Below are 6,000 nucleotides of genomic sequence, written 5' to 3'. Positions count from 1 at the left end.
CGACTTGGAGCGTTTTTTTCAAGTATATAAAAAATCGCACCATAATTAATTTTACCCTCGATGTTTCAACGCACTTTTTTGGATACTGCTGTGAACCAGACCCTGTCTGCAATGAATACATTATAATTGCTAGATGAGATACATTGTTGCATCTCCCATGTAAGGGTGCTGACCAGCCCACCCTCCATGGCCCTATGCTGCCGAGTGGGTCACGGGTGTAGCAGCCCCTGATCGGCTGGCATCATTGCCATGACACAATTGAAGCCAGACAGGGGCAGCACATCCTCTTGATGTAACCAGCAAAGGTCACAGTGTGTAAACTTCCTGAGCCAGTCGGGTACTGAGCAGTGAGCTAGCTGGGGACTGAGCAGTGAGTGAGCAGTGAGGGAGTTAATGCAGAAGACAGGGGGTGGAGAGGCGACACTATGGGTGGAGAGTGAGAGATCACACAGGCTGCTGCTGCAGAGCTGGGGAACTCCTGCCCTGCATGAGGCTGCTGCTGATGTACAGACCCCCTGGCTGATCAGTGCCAGGGGTCTCCCGGGGCAAGGGGCAGCACCTCTGGGTAAGTACAGCCTGTCCTGTACAGAATGGGCCACTTTCTCTGCTTCCAAGGCAACTAAAGGGTTAACTCAGGAAACACTCATTATAATGTATCGGGATTTGGGACCCTGTTCTACACATTGCAGGGTTCTCCTTAGCTGCGTTGTGTGGGCATAAAGTTATTTACACCTGTGTACATGGCATTGTGTTGTGTGTGTGTTGTGTGTTGCATGTGTTACTTTTATTTATGTATTGGAGCGTATGCTGTGAGCTGACATCCCACCTGAGTCACTGACTGGGATGCTCAATAGGACAGGGATGCTTTATTGGGGATGTGACACAAGGTTACCATCTCTGGTATGTGCTCTATGGACTGTCCTAGGTGTTACCAGTGTGCTACTACAGTGTGTAGAGGCCACATTATGGATGAGTGACTTCACACGGGAACCTAGAAAGAAGAACTAGGTGAAGGTAATTATTGCAGGGAAGCTGTGTATACTGTACACACTGTTCATGCTGGATTTATGTCTTATGTCTATTATTAGATGCAGTCGCCTGTCTGTGACTTTATGCAAGTGACGCTACAAAGTCCTTTCCTGGTGCCAGTGGCATCGCTAGGGGTGTTCGGGCGGTACCCCAGGGGTTACATCGATATGCCGGCTCCTGCTCACTGACAGAAGCCTGGTGCTGTAGTGTAACACTACAGCACCAGGCTTCTGTCACTGTAAAGCAGCCAGCATCTCCCGGAGCACTGTGGTGCTGAAAATGTGGGTTCAGGCTGGAAGGTCATGCCCCTCCTGTGAAACTACACCCCTCATGTGAGGCCACTCCTTCTTTATGTGCCCTGCCGCAACGGGTGTCATTAGCAAAAGTGATGCCCCTGCCAGGTGTACATCCATCTGCCTCTGAATCAGGCTCTATGGGGTCTATTTATTAAGGCATGGAGAGAGGTAAAGTGGAGAGATAGAAGGTTCCCAACAACTGTCATTTTTAAAACACAGTCTGTATCATGGCAGTTAGGAGCTGACTGGCTGGTACTTTATCTCCGTCCACTTTATCTCTCCATAAGGAATGATTGTCCTTTTTAACATTTATTTACATAGATTGTTATGTTTCATGCTACAATAGATTCATCTGTGTAATAACTGCGTCCGATAGTGCATATGGTCATTGCCTGTTTGTTGTGATGGTGTCTGGATAACGCAGAGGTCTGGCCCAGCGTAGAACGCCCAGAACGCAAATGTCCGGTCCAGCGTACAACGCCCGGAACGCGAATGCCCGGCCCAGCGTAGATTGCTTGGATCTTGAATGTGCAGCGTAGGATGCCTGGATCGCGTTTTCCAGCCCAGCGTAGGATACCTGGATTGCGTTTTCCAGCCCAGCGTAGGACGCCTGGATCGCGTTTTCCAGCCCAGCGTAGGATACCTGGATTGCGTTTTTTAGCCCAGTGTTATGCCTGGATCGCGTTTTCCAGCCCACTGTGTAGGACGCCTGGATCGCGTTTTCCAGCCCAGTGTAGGACGCCTGGATCGCGTTTTCCAGCCCAGTGTAGGACGCCTGGATCGCGTTTTCCAGCCCACTGTGTAGGACGCCTGGATCGCGTTTTCCAGCCCAGTGTAGGACGCCTGGATCGCGTTTTCCAGCCCAGTGTAGGACGCCTGGATCGCGTTTTCCAGCCCAGTGTAGGACTCCTGGATCGCGTTTGTCCAGCCCAGTGTACAACGCCTGGATCGCGAATGTCAGGCCTAGTGTAGATCACACGGATCGGGCTATACGGACACATATACCTCAGCATACACAACGCCTGATACATTAATGTGAGATACTGCTGTTACTTACTCCTTACAGCAGAACCCAAACTCATTATAACATGGTTATACATCATCGTATACTAATTATTATTTACTGTGTCATCTGTGTAATAACTGCGTCCGATAGTGCATATGGTCATTGCCTGTTTGTTGTGATGGTGTCTGGATAACGCAGAGGTCTGGCCCAGCGTAGAACGCCCAGAACGCGAATGTCCGGTCCAGCGTACAACGCCCGGAACGCGAATGCCCGGCCCAGCGTAGATTGCTCGGATCTCGAATGTGCAGCCCAGCGTAGGATGCCTGGATCGCGTTTTCCAGCCCAGCGTAGGATACCTGGATCGCGTTTTCCAGCCCAGTGTAGGACGCCTGGATCGCGTTTTCCAGCCCATTGTAGGACGCCTGGATCGCGTTTGTCCAGCCCAGTGTACAACGCCTGAATCGCGAATGTCAGGCCCAGTGTAGATCACACGGATCGGGCTATACGGACACATATACCTCAGCATACACAACGCCTGATACATTAATGTGAGATACTGCTGTTACTTACTCCTTACAGCAGAACCCAAACTCATTATACCATGGTTATACATCATCGTATACTAATTATTATTTACTGTGTCTGCCTTTGCTGAATGGGTGATGTCATGTTCATTTCTCTCACAGTGGGCATTACTGTGGTATTCACTAAAATAAAATACAATGTACTAACCCTTGGAGAGAAGTAAAGGGGGTTATTCTGATGTCAGCGGATGTAAGCTGCTGGCCCACTTCCCGCACAGGAGAAGCCTTGAATAGAGGTAAAGTGGATGGAGATGAATTACCATCCAATCAGCACCCAACTGTCATTTTTTCATGATAGGCTGTTTGGCTGGTACTTTATTTCCATCCACTTTATCTATATTCAAGGCTTAGTAAATAGACCACATACTACCAGCCATTCAACTCCTAACTGTCACGTTACAGACTGTGGGCGTACATCCGCAGCCTAGCAAATGATTTTTCTCCCCTTCTGAAATAAAAGTCAGTCTGAAGTGACTTTTATATTAATGACAGAGATGACCAAAAGGGGTGGGCACTGATGTCATGTGACGTAAACCTCCCAATACGAGCATGCATCCACCTGCCAGTGTTCTCGTGGGGACACACCAGGGTTCCCCTGCACCAGCCCCTGTCTGCCGCCTTCCTGTGCGTGTGTGATACTCGCCGAAGACGTTCGCACAGGGGATCTGCACATTTCTCCCATGTGCATGCACAAACAATCGGAAACTGATTGGCTGGTACTCTAACTGTCTTCGGACCACCTGTGACTATGCGTCAGTACCAGTTACCTGTGACTATGCGGCAGTACCAGTCACCTGTGACTATGAGTCAGTACCAGTTACCTGTGACTATGCGGCAGTACCAGTCACCTGTGACTATGAGTCAGTACCAGTTACCTGTGACTATGCGGCAGTAGTAGCCATCTGTAACTATCCGGCAGTACCAGTCACCTGTGACTGTGCGCCAGTACCAGTCACCTGTGGTTATGCGGCAGTACCAGTCACCTGTGACTATGCGGCAGTACCAGTCACCTGTGACTATGCGGCAGTACCAGTCACCTGTGACTATGCGGCAGTACCAGCCACCTGTGACTATGCGGCAGTACCAGCCACCTGTGACTATGCGGCAGTACCAGCCACCTGTGACTATGCGGCAGTACCAGTCACCTGTGGCTATGCGGCAGTACCAGCCACCTGTGACTATGCGGCAGTACCAGCCACCTGTGACTATGCGGCAGTACCAGTCACCTGTGACTATGCGGCAGTACCAGCCACCTGTGCCTATGCGGCAGTACCAGCCACCTGTGACATTTGCGGGAGTATTAGCCACCTGTGACTATGCGGCAGTACTAGCCACCTGTGACTATGCGGTGCGGCAGTACTAGCCACCTGTGACTATGCAGAAGTACTAGCCACCTGTTACTATTGTTTATCACTCTCCATTTTATCACTTTTGAAGCTTGATACATCTGGCCCAATGTGTGTACCAGTATGTGACAGTGTGTGTTTGTGTACCTGTACGTGACGGTGTGTGTACCTGTATGTGACAATGTGTGTACCAGTATGTGATGGTGTGTGTGTGTGTTTACCTGTATGTGACAGTGTGTGTGTGTGTACATGTATGTCATGGCGTGCGTACCTGTGACAGTGTGTGTGTACCTGTATGTGATGGTGTGTGTACCTGTATTTGACTGTGTGTGTTGATGTACATGTATGTTATGGTGTGTGTACATATATGTAACTGTGTGTGTGTACATGTATGTTATGGCATGTGTACATGTATGTGACTGTGTGTGTGTGTACCTGTAGTAAGACCACAACCCTTTGCGCTGGTCCCTCCTGTAGTGTAGTTAGATGATGTGATAACACCGGTGTGGTAATCTTATTCTGCATAGTGTCACTGGGGCAGGACTGGGGCCTCCTAAAGCCAAATTCCATCCACTAAAGGTGCCACATTCTACAGCCTGGTGTGACAATGGGCGAGATGCACTAAGCTTGAAAAGTGATAAAATAGAGAGTGATAAACAACCAGCCAATCAGCTCCTGTCTGACATTGTTTAAACACAGTCTGTGACAGGGCAGGCAGGAGCTGATTGGCTGCCTGTTTATCACTCTCCATTTTATCACTGTTTAAGCTTCTAGCCCAATATGTGGAAGCTCTGTCTTATCTCTGTTGCTGAGCAATGTCATTGTTCTTCTGCCTACTGTATGTGAATGGTTATTTGGCATCCTGTGGTTAGCCGGGACCTGTAGTACCACAGCAGCTGATAGACCTCCCACTGCTCCTCGCCATTGATGTCAGGGCTTGGTGCAGGCGCAGGATTTAGGTGCGTGTGTGATAATAAATAGGTCAGTGTTACAGCACTCACATTGGTGACTCTTGTGCACAATTGGCTTTGGCAGTTTAGGAAGAGGGGGAGGGCGGGAAGCCACCTCTGACCCTAATTCCTATGTTTCCTCCATTCCTCCCCCAGCTCCACCGGATCCTCTGGTGACCTGGCACATAGCATCGGGAGACCTATTTGTTAATATCAGTGTAAAGTTCATAGACAGAGCTGCCTGGCTGTATTACATGGGGCCAGCTAATTGTGTGCACCCTGCACATGATTGCATCAGTGACACAGCGCTGCGACGGTCTGCGCCAGATTATCTTACTGCTTTAAATGGGACAATGTGGGATTGTCATGAGGGATGCATTTGGCATAGGCACAATTACAGGACCCCCCCATAGGGAGCAGACTTATTATTTAATTGCTCTTTGCCCTGCTGGGAATGCACAAGGGCTCGGAGCACGTGTTTCAGTTCCCGGCTCCCATATTAGCACAAAGTTTGATATAGATAAAAGTTTTATGTATATTAAATTGTCTATACTATGTTTTTTTTACCATCCGGTCCATCTGCATCTAGAATTCTGCTACCAACACCAACCCTGGGTACATCATCCGTAACACCAACCCTGGGTACATCATCCGTAACACCAACCCTGGGTACCTCATCCGTAACACCAACCCTGGGTACCTCATCCGTAACACCAACCCTGGGTACCTCATCCGTAACACCAACCCTGGGTACATCATCCGTAACACCAACCCTGGGTACCTCATCCG

The 6,000-nt window shown here is 49.4% G+C and overlaps 1 protein-coding gene across 2 annotated transcripts in view; it reads left to right on the top strand.

Annotated features, from left to right (window-relative positions):
* The first annotated feature begins 417 nt into the window (after positions 1–417).
* The window catches only part of PRR5L (proline rich 5 like), a 46,622-nt gene continuing 41,039 nt past the window's right edge, over positions 418–6,000 (top strand). For both annotated transcript variants that reach the window (XM_083163859.1, XM_083163858.1), the window contains exon 1: positions 418–565. The gene's annotated coding sequence lies outside the window, so the exon portion shown is untranslated. The remainder of the gene's footprint in view (positions 566–6,000) is intronic.

Source organism: Crinia signifera, chromosome 11 (genome assembly GCF_055691185.1).
Source record: "Crinia signifera chromosome 11, ASM5569118v1, whole genome shotgun sequence".
In the NCBI taxonomy this organism is placed as follows: Eukaryota; Metazoa; Chordata; class Amphibia; order Anura; family Myobatrachidae; genus Crinia; species Crinia signifera.
Note: the sequence above shows the minus strand (reverse complement) of the source record. Positions and strands in the feature narration are given on the sequence as shown.